The sequence below is a fragment of the Bombina bombina genome, chromosome 4 (genome assembly GCF_027579735.1).
Source record: "Bombina bombina isolate aBomBom1 chromosome 4, aBomBom1.pri, whole genome shotgun sequence".
Classification (NCBI taxonomy): domain Eukaryota; kingdom Metazoa; phylum Chordata; class Amphibia; order Anura; family Bombinatoridae; genus Bombina; species Bombina bombina.
Window position 1 is genome coordinate 761,498,765 of NC_069502.1, and position 22,225 is coordinate 761,520,989.

Sequence of the window (22,225 nt, forward strand, 5' to 3'; positions counted from 1 at the left end):
CTACCTAAATCATGAACGAAAAATTATGGGTTTCATATCCCTTTAACTTAAAGGCAGGCAAAATAAATAATAAAAGTGCATAGCAAAATTGTTTGCATAATGTAACATTTTGGGACGGATTACAAGTGGAGAGCAAAAATATCAGCACTGTCATGCTTACCTGCTTGCACCGGACGCGTTGCTGGTCTGGGCGCTCTATCAGGCTGAGTGTGCTGTGTGGCTTGGGGCGCTCTGTTCTGCATGCCTGATAGTGTGGGTGCATTAATTCCCTTCCATAACATACTTCTATGGGGTGTGCAGTAAAATTCTTGTTAGATATCGCTCAAGCGATAAGTCAAGGGTGAAGTTCTTCATGTAGTTCTGTTTCATACTATTAACAATAATGGTTTACTTCAGGTCTTAGAAAGTACTACATTTTACAGCGGTATTTAAGATTGATCTCATGATCAACACAACTCACCACTTGTAATATAGGCCCATTAAGTGCGCTAATGGCACTCACTGCACTATTTATTAAAAGTATAGGGCAGACTAAAAAGTTTCAGTCACGTTAATATGCTTTATATATTTAACCATGTACTTGCAATACCAGATTGTACATTATTCTTTGGCCAAGGTAGCACAAAAGATAACACACCCTGCACAATTGATTTCTCTACACTAGTAATCTAGCCCTTTATGATGAATTACATTTTGAGTTTAACGTCCGATTTAGTGTTATAAACTTGATACTAGCTTATGTTGTATCCCTGATGTGCAAAGTGGTTAAAGGAGGTTAAAGGGACATTGTATTGTACGTTTTTCTCCATTTTAAATTGTTCCTAATGATCTGTTTTACACTCTGGTGTGTATCAAATTGTTTACAAAAAAGTGTAATAAAATATCACAAATGATCTTTTAATAATATCTGTGCCTTAAGGCACTGCCTACAGTATAAATGGAACTTTATTCTCTACAAGGATACAAGCTTAGAAAATGTAAACGTTTGGTTAAAATGCTGACCCTGTTCATCTTTGTTCCTATTAGTTTGCCTATCAATTGTTCTAGCCAACTGCATCTGTACTCTGAATGAAAACTTTATTGATTTCTGTATTGTTGACAAAGCAACTAAAACAGGTAGAAAATAATGAAAATCCTTGCTACACTTATGGTGCTTTGTGTTGTAACATTTTTCCAGATGAGTCAAACAAAACTCATGTGCTGTACGTGCTTACTGAGCTATTTACAAGATCGAAGGAGTAAGAAATCTCAGCAGCTTAAACAAACAAAGGTTGTTGTCCATATAGAAAGGGCCCTGTTCTCATTTGATATCTGTTGCTAGCTATTATATTTATTATGGGCAATGTATACATTTCAAGTGATCCACATATAACTGAATTAGTTACTTCAGTTTTGCATGCCATTTATTTGTATAACACCAGTATAATTGCTATTTATGACAATATTAATTACATTGACTTTATTAATGCTATAAACTAATAATCTATACTTTTTATCTGTGATATACCTTTCTGTGTACAAATAGATCATTTAGTGGCAGGGTAGAGGTACGCAGTATGCTGTGTATTGACTATTAAGGAAATGTATCAAATTGTGAGTGAAATAAAGTTATAAATAGGATTACAAGGGGTGGAGCTTGCATCAATGATATATTTTTTATTCTCTAGAGGCCTGATTACAAGTGTAGCATTATTTAACGCTCCTGCTCAAGAGTTAACTCCGCTAGAAGTAAGCCTTTTGAGCGCGTCAGGTTGTGCTCTTATTATGAGTTGAAACCAAACTGTTTTTGCTTGCACGTTAACCCGATAAGCGCAAAAAGCAGAACTTAGAATACCACGCACGCGATAACCTATTCCCCCATAGAAATCAATGGAGCAAAAAAAAATGGGAAAGAAACTAACACCCTATGATTAAGCGACAGTGAAGTACGAAACATGTCAGGGCATTTTCTTTTTTTTGCTATCCCTGATGCATGCCTATACTTTTAACTTTTTGCAATAAAGTCTTCTGCATTTAGCCCTTATACATCTCTGTGTGCTCAGGAACAGTTTGTTCATATGATAACGTATTCCCCCATAGAAGTCAATGGGGAAAAAACCTATAGGCACACATACACAATCCCATATTCTCAAGTGCGCTAACCCAACATGAAAAGAAGAATATCACATTCCAATGTTCTTCACGTAGAAGAATATGTTTTATTTATTCATAAGTCTAAATATATCTGATTGTTTTTTTATACATTATATATTTATATCTATATATATATATATATATATATATATATACATACATGATTATATATAGGTATAGATATATACAGATATATATATATATATATATATATATATATATATATATATATATATAGAAATATCTATTTAGAAATACAAAGAACATATTCTGCTATGGGTAGAACATTGGAATTTGAAATATTTACAGTAAATACATAGTTAAAATCTGTTTTAAAAATTAATATTGTATACATATCTTCTTAACTGGGAAGGGCTAATGCACAAAGCTGATCGTTAATGTCATAGGTATATTGAACATCGATCTGTTTACTTTATTTGTTGACAGGCAGAGAGGCTTCTCCTATTGGTCTGTACAATTGTGATACAACACTCCATGTTACTATGGTTACAGACGTCTGTGCGTGACTCACGCTGATGACGCAACTGCGTCTCGGCGTCTTTAGGAGCCACACATAGTTATTTAAGGTGATGGGGTAATGTATTAAGTATACTGCTTTTGTCTTGTTCAAACGGCTGTATCATGCATTTGAAAAAGGGGGCGCAATGCTTCCGAAACGTTATGCATTTTTAATATAATTTATTAAATTAATTTATTAAATGTTAAGTTTTACTTTTTCAGAGAGTGCCTTTTTCTTGCTTATTAACGTTATATATACTGTATATATATATATATATATATACATAGTACATATGTGTTTATATGTGTATATATGTCTGTAAATACGTATATACATATATAAATACATATGTACACAAATATAAACTTATATATATATATATACATCCATTTTTAGACATGTATATGTATGTATGTCTTCGTTAAAGCCATTTGCCTGATTTTTTTTCTAACATCTGAGTCCTCATATATTTGAGTCCTTATTACTTTTTTTGTGCAATATTTTATTTAAATAATTTTTATTAGCTAGTGATATTATAAGTGTAACAGTACTTTGTAATGTATTTTTGTGACACGTTTTTGTTTTGCAAAACAGTTAGCCAGAGCTCTGAGGACGCGGTAATCATTCTAGAGTAAAACGTGATTGCGCTCAAGAGATCAACTTGTAATACAAGCCATAATTCTGATGCGCACAAACACTATGATATTCCCCTTATCGCTTGCGCGTAACTGTTTGCGCTCCACTCTTCACCTGGCCCCATTTAAATTCTAGATAGAAGGATGCATTCAAATGAAAGATTAGTCTGAGGATAACATGTAGATTTATTTTTTAAAGTTTCCTTAGCTGTTTAAATATTGACAAAATAAGTGTAATTTATTAAGTAGCGGATGCTGCTTTGAAGCCCCATCGTTTCTGGTCTGCCAGAAACGGGAGTTAAGAAGCCACCTTGACCACCAGTGAGCAGGGGGGCGGCATTGCACAAGCATTTCACTAGATTTATCCAGGTCGAGCAAACATGTTTCGCTACAGAGAATCATGTTTGCTTGCCTCTTGTTAAATTTACCGCCAAGTGTGTATAAAACAATGGGAGCTGCCATGTTGTAACTTAGATTTCTTTCTCTGCTGTGGCCAATTAGAAACAGCTATAAAACGGTCACTAGAGTGTGCAGCCAATGGCTTTGTGAAATATAACAGTGTTCTGCCCTTATTTCTAACAGGAACCGAAAAGCTTACAAGTTAAGAATTAAATTACAGGAAAAGGGGACAAGATAAATAATGAAAGTATATTGTAGAGTTTTTTTATATATAGGTGTTAGGTGTCCCCCCCAGGGGGGTAAGTATCAGGTCAGGCCGAAGCCACGGGGCCAGTGTACCACCTGAGGCATATGTAGATTATCTGATAAGGGCCCCTTAGAATGACTCAGACCACGCAGCATTATGATCGAAAGCCGATTCTGTTTATTGCACAGTGCAAGCCTTTCTTATAACAGCATACAGGGTTAAGGGGATGACACGTTAGGACCGCGTCATCTTACACAGTTATACAGAGCAAAATACAAGGTAAAGCTGGAATATGAGTTTCTCATAACAATACTGACATAGTCATAATAAACTAGCATCTGCGGAGACAACAAGGTTTCTGAACCATCTTGTTGACATTATCTTATTCTATCTTATTCTGGGCGTAGGGCCAGGGTACATTGACAAGGCCGAACAGCTAAGGAAACTATCATAACATGCACATAGTTCTCACTACATAATAACCCAGTATAATAAAAGTCTAATCATTACAAAATGGATACTAATCATCACAAGATGGCTGCGAGGAACAAGATGGCTTCCATCAGGTTCATATTACCCCTAACATACCATCCTTTTATTCTAACAGAATAACATAAAAATAGACAGGCATAGAAAATTAGTAAAGCCTTATATTATGGTAACAGAACTCTATAAGAATACTAAAGAGAAAAATATTCCTATGTCGTGATATACTTTTATAGGCTAATTGTCACTGCATATAGGTACAGCCCCTCCAATACCCTCCATCTATCTTCCAGCCTTCCCAAAACTACCGGTCTACCGGCACAGAGACCCAACCAGCCCCCCATCTACCCCCAAACAACGCTGCATCTTCTATCTCTCCACCTGCATTGCTAGCACCCCCCAATATGTCCAACAGTTTCTTTTCCACAGTAAAGCATGACATAGCAACAGCACAACTGTCTCTAGGTGGCCTCTGATCACTTTAAGAACAGTCTTTGTCCATTTGAGAGCGCTGCACCTTGACACTTTGCTATAATACAGTTCTCCAACAGTTCATTTGCAGTAGGGGTGCTTATCCACGGTTCTTCCGCAGGGAGATACTGGAAATGGATGGTTTGTTCATGGGGTAGACAAGGCAACCAGTGGATACCCATGGCAAGCAAACACTCGAGTCACAGGGAGTCTAGGAAGCAAACAGAAACAGTACAGGATGAGTACACACCGCAATACAATCACAATTATGTCCCAATAAAACGTCACTTTCATCCTATGTCATTTAAAATCAAACAAAACATTGTTGATATATAATACAAACTAAATACATTGATATTTCTCAGAGAATAATTTACAACTTCCCAATACACTTTTAAATGATACTTCATGAATACTAAGCAAGTGAAAACCTGTCAGACTTCATCAAGGGCCTGAATGGTTATGCTAAAACTTATGCTAAGGCCTGCCCTGTAGTAAGAATGGAAAAAAGAAAACAGTCAATAAAAATAAATGAATTTCTTTACACTGTCACTTTGAACTTCTAAAAATAAAAGAACCTTGTGTTGCTTTATTCTGGATGGCTGCTATCTATAATGTTTATAAATCCAACCTAAATTCTCTCACACTCCTGTATGAGGAAAGCATACAAACAGAACATCATTTAAAACTACAAGTTCTTTTAAAGGTAAACACATCTTTATGGTAAGAATTACTCTCTTTGACAAACATCAGGAATGACCAAATTCACTTTGCAGATACCATACTAATTAATAAAAGGGAAAAATACATTTGCTTTCATAAACTATAATTATGCTATTCCCTGAACAAACATTTCTCTGTATATTTACTATAAACTTCTAGCTTAGACGTGTCCTCCTTATGTTCTAAAGGGTGAAGGGTCTAAAATATTATGCTATGTTGCAGCATTTTCCTTAAACCTATTTTCTATACTCAGTGGGCCATTCAATAGAGTACAATACTGCAAAGTTCACAGTTACATTTATCTAAAGGGTTACTTTGTTAAGCACATAAACTACAATGTGCACTAATACCAATGAAGCATATGATGTCTTATACCCAATATGATCAATAAAAATAAAACAAATACAAGAGAATACAAAACAAGCAATATAAGGAATGGAGTTAAAACAATACTCCCCTAATTTAATTGGTTGACCCTGTAACAGCATAACAGGACCTCCATATCGAGCGGTAAGGCACAGTCCAGAGAAGGATAGTCTTTATGTCCTGACGACACACATCAGAGGAAACAGTCATGGATTACCCAGAGTCCAGTTCTGGGGCTGGTACCAGCATGCAAAGCAAAGAATGGATCCAAAGATAGTTCAGTAACTTTTACTGCAGTATGGTGGTTAAAACAAGCTTGACAAAAGGTCTTTCATCTTCATCTTTTCTTTCTTTAAAGGTTTACTTGCTTTCAATCTTTAATCTTTTGAAGAGTGCACTTATGGAATTTTGCCTGTACAGATTTTACCTAAATATGGAAACTCAAAAATAATTCAGTTAGTGTGTTTCAATCTCTGAAGACAGCTGCATACTCTCATCCTGCAAATACAAATATAGTGTTAAGAACCAAATAGAAAAATAAAACATTTTAGGCATCTGAAATTAACACAGAAAGACAATAAAAAGATCTAATCCACCAGGGAGGGAAAAAAAAGGAGTGGGGTGTGGGTGTACAGGCTACGACCGGGGTGGCCATCAAGGTAGATGCTTTTCCGTGGCCAGATTCCCAATGAAGGAAAGTTCTAGACAATCCTAGGGACGTAGTGCATCCTGCATAGGGGTAAGACAAGGAAATTTAGGGCACAGCTGGTGGTTAGACAATAACATTGTACGAGGAGATTCAAAACGTTTTAGGTTCACCTCCTAAAAACAATCACCCCCATTACATAAAGATATTCATCAATACTCATCAATACTTCCCCCATGTTTGCGTGAAACATCTCATGTGACACGCAAACACAAGATAACACGAAACTAAACGACAAATCATGCACTCCACTCATGCAGAGACAATTCTCAATAGCAAGCAAAATGAAATACACTTCACAATTCAATATGCTGTCCATACAGCATGCTTCCACACGTAGTCACAAAAGAGAAAAACATAACAAACAGTGAAAACCAATCGTTCTTGTCTTTCACAAAACAAAACATTAGCTGCTGACACAAATTTCAAACAACCACAATTAACTTAAAATGCAACACATATTCTGACAGTCACTGAAATGCAACACTCTCAGAACACTACAAACAATTAAAAACATCCACTATGTACAAAACTTTGATATCACACAAAGAAAACAATCACAGCAGATGCCCAAGAAACTTCAGTTGCAGATTGCACAAATAAAGTTGCGCTTATTTGGGAACGATCAGATAGCTACGGTAGCCACTGTTAAAGGGACATTCTAGGATAAATGAAAATTTCATTATTCAGATAGGACTTTTAATTTTAACCAACCTTCCTAGATTTAAACCAAACATAGGTAGGCTCATATGCTAATTTTTAAGCCTTTAAGGGCTGCCTCTTATCACAGGCTGTATAAATCTCATTACAACACAAAGAGACAAAATACACGTAAGCCATATAAATAAAACTAAAACTGTGATCAGATAAATTAGCAAGTTATATAAATGCAGTAGAATCAGATAAAATGTGCATCATTTGTTTTAGAGGTGTTTATTTGTAGACACCTTATAGACCACGGCTTAGCTGTTAAGCAGCAATCAAAGTCATTGCAATAATAGTGGTAGACTAGTTAATAACCAAATAACTATATATATTTTAAAGTGTCACTGAAATCACTTCATTAAATAATATCTCATTTATTTATTGAACGCAGTGGGGGTTATTTTAAATAACAAAGAGTTCTGAACTATCTGTGAGATACAGTTTGACAGCCACAGAAATAAAATTATCATTTTTAAGCTATATTCTGTGACAGAATATAATATAAATACTTGTTTCTTTGTAGTGAGCAATTTATAGTTATCATTTTTATAACATAGAACACCAGTACTGCCGCTTTCAATGTAAAGTGCAAATCGTTCTCTCTGCAACAAAGCCAAACAGAGAAACTTTTTTTTTTTTTTTTTTTAAAAGAAAAGCAAAACATGCACAGTGTTATCATTCCTCTCAAAGATAGTGAGGCAAGCTCAAAGGTTCATTTTTACTTAAAGGAGAAACACTGTTTACTGCTTAAAAATATAAAATTCACACTAAAACTTGATAAATGCTAATTCGTTTAACCACAACAAAATGATTGGATTTAACGTTGTATATAATTTGATATTCACCATTCTGCAGCTCTCCAGCCAAATATAACAACCGCATATAACACAAAAAATAAGCTTTCTACAAAAGAATACTAATACAATTTCCCCTTTAAATTATTCCCAATGATCCTTATAATAAAAAATGTATACTGACATTCATTAAATAGCCTAAACAAGCATAAGCAGCATAAGAACGCACTCACAGCGGGATGCAGGCTAGTTAAAGGGACATTTTACCCAAACTAAAAATAATCTTTAATTGAAACTGCTAACACAGTGAAATATACTAGTGTTAGGCTTACAGTAAACCTCATCGTCTTTTATGTAAACATTCCCTTAAATTCTCAGATGTTATATCAGTTTGCCTGTATCCCTTTAAATATTTTCACTCCTCTGTTTTTTCTCGTTTTTTTTTTTTTCTGTCCGCTAGTCTCACGGATCCCTACACTAAAATTGTAGACAACTTATCACTTCAGTTTGCATTACAGAGAGAATTAAGTTATGCTGCAAAAATAAATATCTGCTATCTAAACGGCAGATTTAAAATAAATATATACAAAGAAAGGTCTCTTAAAATATATTTTGCAAACTACTAATACAGTGTTATTGCACTGGTCCTTTAAATAAGAAAATGACAATTTTCTATTGCTCCGTCTACGCACTGAGCTCTGATTTTACAGACAAATATAACATAATGAGATATTCTTATTATCTAAAATTCAACCCATTGCAATCAACTGTGTTTTGAAAGCATAAAACCAGCTACTTCATATATACAAATAAACTTGCAAATGCAATTTCTCCTATATGTTATACTATGCAGCTTGTATAACAAGTCATGGACAATACATTAATAGCAACACCTTGTTACAGTGAACTGTCCCTTTAAGGACTAACCATTCATCACGTAAATTACATATGTATATCCCAACAATAATTTAGGCTGCTTGTATGATTTACCACACAAATTTCACCTCTGTACTGTAGCATGACCTGCAGATTAATTTACTTGCAACAAAAACGGACGCACTTTTAGATAAATTTTCAACTACAGCCTACAACTATATCTCATTAGGTGCACTAACTCCGTGCACAGACCTTACAAATACAACATATGTTAACCCATTAATCATACCCGAAACAGTTTCATATTTACCAGAGCGTGACAAAAAATCACACACACCATCGCACTTTCAAAGCCACTTTCAAAGCCGTTACTTCACTTGCAAAAACAATATCATATCTTTACATGCCGAAAAACAATTATCACTTAAAACTAAAACTGCATATGAATACCACATACTTAAAACATGCTGGTGACTTTAAAATACAGGTATATAAAATAACATTTACCGAATATCTTCTAAAAACGTCTGATTTCCCAGCAGAGAAACAGAAAGAAACAGATTCACTCCCTTTTTTTTCTTTCTCAGAAAAGCATCTATTTCATAGCGTACGACATACATATAAAATTTACCAGATTAACTTGTCACCAAGTTCAAAATGTATTTTTTTTCCGAAACCCCGCAAAATGGCCACTTTTGCACGGCTTGGGACAATAATTTTCAAATAACACATTCTGTTTTTGGTTTAAAGCAAATCTGTTACACTCATACCACAGTGAGAACCTACAGACCATCACACATTATGCATCTCAATATACAAAATTTCCTTACTGCAAGCAAACAAAAAGTCTTACAAACAGAGCTGCTGTACCAGTTTCTTCTCTCTTTTTTTTTTTTCTTCTGATCTATGTGCGCGCTCAGTGGTGGCCCCCCTTCTTTGCCTGCTACATTCTTTAACACAGAGATTTCTCTATTTATCACACAGCAGTACTCACTGACAGTGTTTTAAAAAAATATTTCTGTCTTTTGCAGAAACTATTAACTCTTCTTTTCTTTTACCTTATACATGTAATTTTCTCTGTGCATTCTTATCTATAAGCAGATCCCATTTCTCAACACAATAATAGCCACAATAATAACATGCATAGCCACTTAATATTTTCTACGCACAGCATTAAAAAACACAAACAAAACAAAGCAAAGCAAGCATCAGATATCAACATGAGCTTCAGGTGGGTAACAAAACTCTATTATGGGAATGAATATGGGAAACTTTAACATACGTGAGACTCACTCACTGCCACCTTGCCCGGAGGAGCTTATCTTAAAAGCTCTCCGTCAACTGGCATTCATATATTTCTTGCGCGCTTATCACAGACAGGACTCACAATACCTGTCGTATCCCAGCACAGGACTGATTACCTGTCTGGAGGGGTATCACAACTGCCGGCAGGACTATAACCTCCGCAAACCTGTGCTTCAACCACAGGAACCCCTTTAACCCTTTATCATATATTATCAACACCTATTACCAGACTAAATTTAGGTTCAGATTCACAGAAGGAAAGCATGGTAAAAGCACTCATACTTACTCACTGCGAATCCCACAAACTGACGCCAAAATTGTTAGGTGTCCCCCAGGGGGGTAAGTGTCAGGTCAGGCCGAAGCCACGGGGCCAGTGTACCACCTGAGGCATATGTAGATTATCTGATAAGGGCCCCTTAGAATGACTCAGACCACGCAGCATTATGATCGAAAGCCAATTCTGTTTATTGCACAGTGCAAGCCTTTCTTATAACAGCATACAGGGTTAAGGGGATGACACATTAGGACCGCGTCATCTTACACAGTTATACAGAGCAAAATACAAGGTAAAGCTGGAATATGAGTTTCTCATAACAATACTTACATAGTCATAATAAACTAGCATCTGCGGAGACAACAAGGTTTCTGAACCATCTTGTTGACATTATCTTATTCTATCTTATTCTGGGCGTAGGGCCAGGGTACATTGACAAGGCCGAACAGCTAAGGAAACTATCATAACATGCACATAGTTCTCACTACATAATAACCCAGTATAATAAAAGTCTAATCATTACAAAATGGATACTAATCATCACAAGATGGCTGCGAGGAACAAGATGGCTGCCATCAGGTTCATATTACCCCTAACAATAGGCTTTATCATTACCATCTCAAAGTGGTTAATGTCCCTTTAAACTTATGTTAGTAATATACAACATACCCACAAGCTAATTCTCACCATCTTAAACCTCTAGCTAGAGTTCTAGTCCTACATTCACTCATATTTTATCTCTGGCCTGCTTAATGATAGTGTTCCATATTATTCCATGTTACACAACCCTTGGCTATACCAACTCTTTAATAGTTTACCTCAACAATACCTATCTAATAATCTCCCTGTGTACCTTCTACTTTTTGCTTCCAGACATATGTACGGTTTGGAATTTAAAGTGCCATAAAACGGGTTAAGATCTGTGCATATCCTAAAAGGGCTAATTAATTAAAAATAGTTTGCATAAAATTGTTTAAACCTTTCTGGCAAGTATTTTAAAATAATTTTCAAAAATACTTACATAGCCATGCTGTCTGAAGAAGCCAACTCCACCCCCACTTATCAGTGCTTGGACACAGGCATTGTATTTCAACTGAGTTCACATCTTCTAGGCATGCTCCAGCAGATAATCCCTGTTCACTTTTGCATTCTACCAAAAGAACAATAGATCTAGATACAGCCATAAAAGGAAATGTGTGGGGGGAGTTAGAGCTTTACAATTCAGAAACTTAAATGAAAGGGTTAATAGCAAGGCACTGCAGTATAAATTTGCAGGTAAAGTAATTAAAGTACATATTATTATATTTTGTCTCTATCCCAACTTGTTTTATGTCCCTTTAAATGGACTGTGCACTGTAATTGTTCTCCCCTTTAAGGTGTCACCAATTATCTATTTTATCTGCTAGAATGTATTAAATTGTTTAATACATTAAACTTTTTGCATGTAGCTCCTTTACATTTATTTTGTTATTTAAAACAACTGTTTTTCCTTCAGTTATTAAGTACTAGCTATTGAAAAGCTATGTAAACAAGGCATTTAGATTAAATCCACTACTGATCTTTGAGCAAGTATCAATATTGTCACCATATATTATTACCCAACATTAATTATAAACTTTATAATTTCAACTTTATCATATTTATTCCTAAACAGGATGGTAATTAATTTAACATTACACTTGGGTAACGTTCATAGTGTAGCAACAGATTACACCACTTGGTTGTCCCTTAGATACTTTTTTCCATCCACAGCCGTAATTATTCTCTTTGTTTATGAATTAATCTTGTTTCCCTATCATAAACATACAAGGTAAATATGTATAAGTTAAATATACAGGTCTCAATCTTATGGGTTTATGTGGTTCTATATGGATCAACACATTTTTATGATGCCTCATTGAAAATTACATTTGCACAAAAAGATTGCAATGTCAAATATTTACTTTATCCATCACGATCTATAGTTTTTTAACATTTGTTAACACACATTATGGAAAAGATGTTTTAGAAATATTACATGCATTCAATTGCGTAGATTCTTTGCTCGATACAATAAATACAATTGCATGTGATTGTTACAATGTATTTGATTGGCTATTTTTTTTTATTTTTTTATTGCGGTTAACCAAAACAAGTACAGACATTATACACCAGTAAAAGACAACAGTACAAGGGTCTGCACAATGTCAGAAGAGTTACACATATACAAAAGTGTAGAAACATCACGTTCCGCAGCAGTTTTAAATCTTTACAACATACCAGACATACTAACTGTGTCAATTAAAAAACATCGGTATGATCATATGCAGAACTAAAAAAGAAAGGAGACAAACAAATGTAATAATAATAATAATAACTAGTATTTATATAGCGCCGTTCTCCCAGTGGGACTCAAAGCGCTTTTTCAGTGCTCGCTCTCGGAATTCACCAAATCGGCAGCTGAATAGTAATAGTTGTTATTATTACCCAATTTAATGGTACTCATTTTATCGACCTTGGAAGGATGAAGGGCTGAGTCAGCCCTGCCGGGATTTGAACCTGTGACCTTGGATTTTTTAAACAGGCTTTTTGTAGTCAGGGCATTTACCAACTGAGCTACCTCACCTAATTTTCTCTTATTTATCTAAGATGTCTGTATTGTGCGCCCCCCCGAACATAAACAAGAAGTTAGTAAATAAGCATACCCCAGTTAGTAATTAATGGCCATTCTTGGGCCACAAGTATTAAATATAAATGAGGGGGTGAAGATTGGGGAATACCATCAGGGTCACTCTTGAACCTATTCTAAACAGGATTACACAATATAGGATGAACAGGCCACTCTTGGGCCTCGATATGTATGGTACAAAATAACCTATTTATCCAATATTTCTATGTTCTGTCTAAACGCCCAATATAGGCATGCCCCAATTAGTAATTAATAGCCACTCTTGGGCCACAAGTATTAAATATAAATGAGGGGTGAAGATTTGGGAATACCAGTAGGGCCACTCTTGGACCCATTCCAAACAGGATTACAAAATAGAGAATGTACAGGACACTCTTGGGCCTCGATATATATAGTGCAAAATAGCATATAAAGTAATAACATTTCTGTAGTCTGAGGTTAGATTTTAAGCCTCTCTTGTACCTTTGTATCTTATTATCAACCCAAAATATATAACTCCTACCCTGAATAATTGCTCCTTAATATGGATTACAAGTAGGACTATGCAATCTTACATTTGCAATAAATACTCTATTCTACATATTACGTCAGATTAGGAACCAGAGTACCTAGCTATTCCAGTTTACAATTATAATACTTAAAAGAGAAATTGAATAATATTTATTACATCCCAGCGCTGCCTATAAACCAGTATATTCCCCTACATTAGCTAAATAAGTAATAAACCTACAAGCAATGATTCAATTTTACATAGGACCTTTAGGTGTTCCAAGGAGGTTTAGAATTATATAATTTAAATGTCCCCTCCCCCCCCCAAAGAAAAAGAGGGTATATGCTGATTATACTATCTTGGCCACAGATAGTACATTGAGACTGCTATGAAACTCAAAAATCTATGTAGTAAAGAGACCTAGTAGTCTGGACTTATTTAATTGGAATTTGTGGTGGGATTATGGTATATAAGCCTCATGTTAGCTAATAAAACTCAACTTTACAAGCAGAGGTAAAAATATAGAAAGTCTGGGTAGGACACATTAATTGTTCCATTAGCTTACTGAGATGTCAGCCCATGGCTGCTCACCTAGAGACGCTTCTAGTACCAACTAGATAATTAGTAGATGGTTATATTGGAGCTAAGAAAACATACATATGGAATTATGGTATGGGGATAAGCGTAAATTCAATATTCCTGTATATCTATCCAGCCAGCAAGGCGCTGATATTTACCTTAGACTATTTAACCTAAGCAATGTAATACGCAAGTTAAACAACATAGTACACAGAAGGCGGAGTTTTAAAGCATAAAGAATACATTTTGTATAGTAGTCTTAATATTTCTCCCTAGGCAATGGAGGAGGACTGTAGAGACATATATAAAGGTGATAACAGCGTGAATGCTGAAATCCTATTCAGACTATAAGACTAAGCATCAATACTTTTAAACTTGTACATTCATGACTGAGTGATTAAGCCCAAAGACAAGGGCTACATCTACACTGAATAGCACATCATATAATAGTAGATACAACCATATAAGTAGAGGGAAAGATAGTCTTACAAAATGTACTGTCGAGGGGAAACAAATGTCCCAACATACAATAGAGCATAGTGCCACGTTTGTCCCATACAGCAGTCCCTTTATTATTACCAGACTTTTTATGAAGGTGCGAACATTTCAGCCATTGCGAGCATCATTAAAAAGTTTCTCACTCAATCTGAAAAGTTTGGTAGTTGCCATTGGGCTGGAATCATACAGTCCATAGTCCAGGTTCTTACCCAACTCCTGCTCTCACAGTCATCGGTGTATTGGGGGCTCCAAGCCCATGAGAGCTCCATCGCCCAAAGCAAATATCGATAGGCAGGAGGATCATATCATCCCCGTCCTAGGTTGAGGTCCCGTAACATCTATGATCCTCTTAGGAGAGTCGGTGCAGATCCCCATAAGTGACAGAGTTGGATCTTGCTCCCGCTGCTTACAGCTAATATCCGAGAAAGCGATCTCAGCATGGCTAATGGGAGCTGGTTGCTCAGCCGCAAAAGCCATAAATCGTTCTCTGGTTGTAGCCACAGAACACTCCACAGTAAACTCTCCCAGATCTAGACAAGGGGAGCCCATTTAAAAACATCTTCTGCAGCTCTCTTGTTCTATTCTCCTCTATCTCATAGACCTCCAAGCTTGAGCACCTTAAGGCCGATACCTGACCTTTGTTGCGCAGTAGGGGACATCATGATTCGATCAATCCTTTCACTTATCCTCCTTCCAGGTTCTTCTAATAAAGCCTGAATCAGTACAAGGAGCTCCTCCATATTATAAGAATTGTTGAGAGAACTGCTTGTGTTCTCTCTGCACCTGGTGTCCCGGGGGGGGGGGGGGGGGCAAAGATGATTTTACAGTATACTGTCTCTTTAAATGTGTTACTGACTTTTTTGACAGTAATTCTTACTCTTCTAGACTATTATTTCCTATTATTAAAAGATATGTATTTTGCCTTTGACATCTTTCCTCATACTCCTTTTCTTTTATACACCCTCTTGTGAAAGACTCATAAAACAATGTGGCTCATTGTATCACAATATTGATAAGAATTATTCCATTATCATACTTATCAGTTGATGTAATTCTACACAGTTTTCCTCTTATATTAAATTTATAATTTAAAAACTACCATATTTCCCCAGAAGCATTGGAAACATACGTCCTTTACTTTGTCATCCCCATCTTAAAACACTTATTTAAACCCTTATATTCTCTTATCTGGACAATTGCAAATTGCCTCTGCTTCCCAAAGAGCAAATAACAGGGCTATGACTTCTCTTTGCTTGACAGTGTAAGTACAGTAGGATTGAATAATTGACAAATGCACAATAAAAATACAATGAAATAGAGCTTAATTTAAAATTTGCCCAAGAATATTCTACTGCTCATTTCAAATTCAAAGTTAATTCAATTATTTTCTCCTCCTGTATCATGTGACAGCCATCAGCCAATCACAAATTGAAAATACGTATATACTGTGGCACATTTGTTCACCTGTTCTGTAGTAGCTGGACCCTCAGGAAGTGTGCATATACAAAAAGTGAACCTTTTGATAATGGAATTATACTGGAAAGTTTTTTTTTAACTGAATGCTTTGGGCTAGATTTATGAAGCAGCGTAACATAAGTGTTATGAGCTGCTTATTCTATTTTCATTATTTTATATGTTTAACCAAACATTTCCTTTTCTTTTACTGAACTCTTCTCTGAAACTGCAGATATATTACTTCTGTATTTTCCAGCAATTCACTTATAACCTAATAAGCTACGTATCTGCATTTTTCTAACAACTTGCTTTTAACCTAATAAGTTACACATACATATAACTTTGTTTTTGTTTTTTTTCATAGATTGTTTTCTAAATGTCTTAAAATCAAGGCCTCTTTGTCTAGTATTATTTTTTCCAACCCAATTAGCCTCTGGCCAAATTCCAAGAAAGCATATCTTACTAATTCTAACATAGAGAACCTGTTTTTTTCTTTTTAAGCAACCACTAATCACGTGAGATTTATTGGCCAATTATTATCAGCCAATTAGCTCTCTGTTTTGTAAGGAACTGTAATAGTATAAAAATGCATGTATATGAAAATGTCTTAGTCTTGCGTTGCTGTGTTTTGTGCTGGGACACTGTTGCAACAGTGTAATAAAGATTACCTCTCCTGAGGTGAGCCCTTGTTTGATAAATATCTGGGCCTCCATTACATATGCAGCGTCGCCCGCAAAATCCTCCGCCGCCAGATTTTACGTGATTTTGGTATTACATATACGGCGTAGCATACAAGTTATGCGCGTATATTTCACCCTTCGGATGTATTTTTATTAACCATAGACTAACATAGAACAGAGACGCGCAATTTGGTATCCAATATACAGCATAAGGACTTACGCGCGCAGAATTCAGAGAATCTACTCCATTCTTATCGCGCCACAAATTGCAGGCGCAGGAACCCTTGCATTGACTAAAAAAGCAACTTAACTCCCTGACAGGGACCCCACTGCTCCTCATGTCCTCTCCAATACTCCTCTCCCTGCCATCCTCACACTAAATCACACTACACACACTCACACTCACTCCCAGTTCAATCACACACAATCACAACCAAACACTCAGCCTATCACACTGTAAAATTAACATAAAATGTGTGAGGTGTTAGAAAAAAAAGTGTGGTGTATTTTGTATATGTATATATGCAAAATGTGTGCAATATGTAAAAATATGTGTAAGTGTACAAGCTTAATCAAACAACAATGCTACCTAACTAACTCCTCTGCGCCTCTCTCTCTACTCTGACTAATCCTCCACTCCAGTGTAGTGTGCTGTAGCTCAAAGAACAATCGCATTTATATTTGATATCGCGGTTCATTTTTACGAGTGTTAGCCTAATTTGCATAAAACTACTCTTTATTAACACTTTCCGTGGAGAAAATACTGGCGTAAGTTACTTGCGACGACTAAAATGTGTATTTGCGCACATTTCAGAAGATCGCCAGTTTGTCCTACTTACGCCAGTTTAGCATCTAACGGCGCAGTATATGTAATACCCCGATGTGCGAGGTGAAATTACGGGCGGCGCAGATTCCCACGCTTGCACCGAAACCTGTGCCGTATATTTGATGGCGCCCCTGGTCTGGACCTCTTTATTACTGCACCTGAGATGAGCTCACTCACGACATAAGTTAAGAAGCAGAAATGCTAGTGCAATGTTAAATGTTAAATGCCGACAGTGTATGCTGTCGGCATTTAGCAATGTCGGGCAGACATGAACAGCTACAACTCTGACATCTGATAATTCTCCCCCCCAGTGGCACTTTATAAATAAAGAATAAGATTAATAATAATCTGAATCATGAAACTTTAATTTTGACTTTAGTGGTCCTTTTACATCTAGGTATTATTATCTTGTGAAAGGAAAATATTCCACTTCTCAGCCATATTCAGGTGTTGTTCCAATTGCCTGTTCTGAGGTAATGAAACTTCTCCATTGGAGCTACCCACTCCATATTTGTAGGGATGGTAACTGATTTTCAATGATTTCTTTGGGCAGGGATAGGCAGAGACAAAGGCTGTGGCGGACATTTTCCAAAGTACAGACCTTAGTGAAGGACACCAAGGTACATTTGAAATTAAAAACATTATTTTATAGTGCTTGGTGTTATTATACTGATGCAGATACCACTGATCCTATAACCAGCCCTCCTCTGGCTATACCCATGTGCCTGTATCACTACTGTGTCATTATATAGTGCTGGGTGTTATTATACTGATGCAGATACCACTGATCCTATAACCAGCACTCCTCTGGCTATACCCATGTGCCAGTGTCACAGTGTCACTACTGTGTCTTTATATAGTGCTGGGTGTTATTATACTGATGCAGATACCACTGATCCTATAACCAGCCCTCCTCTGACTATACCCATGAGCCAGTGTCACTACTGTGTCATTATATAGTGCTGGATGTTATTATACTGATTCAGATACCACTGATTCTATAACCAGGCCTCCTCTGGCTATACCCATGTGCCAGTGTCACTACTGTGTCTTTGTATAGTGCTGGGTGTTATTATACTGATGCAGATACCACTAATCTTATAACCAGCCCTCCTCTGGCTATACCCATGTGCCAGTGTCACTACTGTGTAATTATATAGTGCTGGGTGTTATTATACTGATACAGATACCACTGATCCTATAACCAGCCCTCCTCTGGCTATACCCATGTGCCAGTGTCACTACTGAGTCTTTGTATAGTGCTGGGTGTTATTATACTGATGCAGATACCACTGATTCTATAACCAGCCCTCCTCTGACTATACCCATGTGCCAGTGTCACTACTGTGTCTTTGTATAGTGCTGGGTGTTATTATACTGATACAGATACCACTGATCCTATAACCAGCCCTCCTCTGGCTATACCCATGTGCCAGTGTCACTACTGAGTCTTTGTATAGTGCTGGGTGTTATTATACTGATGCAGATACCACTGATCCTATAACCAGCCCTCCTCTGACTATACCCATGAGCCAGTGTCACTACTGTGTCATTATATAGTGCTGGGTGTTATTATACTGATGCAGATACCACTGATCCTATAACCAGCCCTCCTCTGGCTATACCCATGTGCCAGTGTCACTACTGTGTCTTTGTATAGTGCTGGGTGTTATTATACTGATGCAGATACCACTGATCCTATAACCAGCCCTCCTCTGGCTATACCCATGAGCCAGTGTCACTACTGTGTCATTAATCATTATATAGTGCTGGGTGTTATTATACTGCAGCCCTTGTCTGGCTATACGCATGTGCCAGTGTCACTACTGTGTTATTATGCAGATACACATCCAGTATTTCACTCAAGCTTTATTTATTCCATAACTTATCACCCAATATCGCTAGCAGTCTCTTGACAAGCCACTACCTTTATTCACACTACATATTTTTTTTTTAATTCCTATTATTTAATCAGAAAGAAAAGATATACTAAGGCTGTGGCGGACACTGCAAGGGCTAGTCAGGGACACCAGTGTCCGTGTACGGACACCTTGCCTATCCCTGCTTTGGGTTACAAACTAGTTCTGTTATTGAGGAAAAAACAGGAGGATTATGTATTTTTATGACCTTAATTATGGACAATTATTTTTTACCAGTTTATGAATTTGACTGCTAATCTAAGTAATCACTGTCTAGTTTGTAGCTGGTTTAAACAATATAGAGTATTTTGAAGGAAACCTAGATAACAGAATTAACTTTTTTTGGGACAACACAATTTTTAAACTAAACCTAGGTAGTTTACAGCAAAAGAAAGCTACATAAATTATGCATAACTAAACATTTTATATTACAATCTCAAAGTATTAAAAGCAAATAGCAGAATTGGTGAAATAATCTAACCATTTTGTAAAACAGGAAATTGACACAAAGAACTGCAGACCAGTTGCTTATGAAATTCCAAAATTTTCTTTCATGATTAAGATTGAGCATGTGAATAATAACACATTTCTAATGTACTTCTATTATCATTTTTTTGTTCTCCAGGTATATTTTGTTGAAAAGCAGGGATGTAATGCTAAGGAGCCGGCCCTTTTTCTGGAGCACTATATAGCAGCAGTTTTGGAAGAATGTATCTATTTACAAGAGCACTATATGGCAGCACTATTTCCTGCCTTATAGTGCTCCAGATGCCTACCTAGGTATCAATTCAACAAAGAATATCATGGGAACAAAGTCAATTTGATAATAGAAGTAAATTGGAAACTTTTTTAAAAATAGTATGTTCTGTCTGACTCTCAAAAGAAAATGTTGGGGTTTCATATCCCTTTAAAAATCTTTGGGGACAATATATACAATTATTTATATGTTTAATTTTAAATTTATAGCATTTATAGTTGGAATGATTGAACAAATTCAATTCTGCTTTGTACTGTGGTGTGTCTTTAATTTTATTATTGGATATCTTATTATCTTTCACCCTTAAAGGGACATGAAACTCAAATTTTTTTCTTTCATGATTTAGAAAGAGCATGCAGTTTTAAACAACTTTCTAATTTACTTCTATTATCTAATTTGCTTCATTCTCTTGATATTCTTAGCTGAAAAGCATATCTAGATAGGCTCAGGAGCTGCTGACTGGTTGCTGCATATAGCTGCCTCGTGTGATTGCTCTTTCTTCAACAAAGGATATCTAAAAAATGAAGCAAATTAGATAATAGAAGTAAATTGGAAAGTTGTTTAAAATTGTATTCTCTATCTGAATCATGAAAGAAAAAAATTGGGTTTAGTGTCCCTTTAATATAAGTGCAAATCCGTTTTTTTAATCTATATACTTCCTCAAGGCATATTTAGGGTATCTTTTTTCAATGTAGATGGCTGCTTTCAAGTAAGGGGTAGTTATGTCTTCTCTTGTGTAGCTCAGTTGCTAAAATCACATTATTTCAACTAGGGATGTGCATTTGTTTAGCTATGAATGTAAATTTGTAATGAAAATGTGGATATTTAGTTTGTTTTAACAAAACAAATATCCAAATTCATACACTAATTTAAAGAATAACAAATATAATTCATGAATAGATTTGTTATTCTTTAAAGTGAAGGTCCATTTTGATGAATTAGTGCCCGGTTTTTAATAAACCTATTAAAACAAGGGCACTTTAATTCATCAAAATTGACATTTCACTGTTTTCTTCAAAAACTTACCTTTTAATCCTAGCAGCCGCTCCAGCACTTCCTCCGCCCGTCGCAAGCCGTCTTCGCGGGTCCAAAATTACGAATCCGGCTTCCTCTAATCACAGCATTGCATCAGGCCAAGATTCCCCCGGGGGGGAAGCTGTGATTGGAGAAAGCCTGATTCGTCATTTCGTCATTTCTGACGTCTGCAGAGGCTTCTGACAGCCGGGGAATCGCTGGAGCATTCAGGATTAAAAGGTACGTTTTTGAAGAAAACAGTGAAATTTCAATTTTGATGAATTAAAGTGCCCTTGTTTTTAATAGGTTTATTAAAAACCGGGCACTAATTCATCAAAATGGACCTTCACTTTAAATTAGGTGTATTACTTACGTGTAACACACTGGGGAGTCGCATTAATCCTCTTTTTTTTAGACTCCAGGGCCGCTTGCAACTCCTCAGTGTATTACAGGTTCATTAGCGCAGGTATGTTGTGCTTATCCAACCTTCTTTACAGAGCCCAGGGCCGCGCTAATAGTAGAATTAGGCTCTAGACTCTGAAAATGGTCTGATTAGTGCCCCCGTCTGCGTTAAAGGAGAAGGGATCTGCCGCACGAATGTACCTGTAGCGTGCTGGGAAGCGGTGCTAATATGAGCATTAGCGCAGCCCTGGAGCCTATAAAGAACAAAAGGCGTAGTGCGGCACCCCAGAGTGCTAA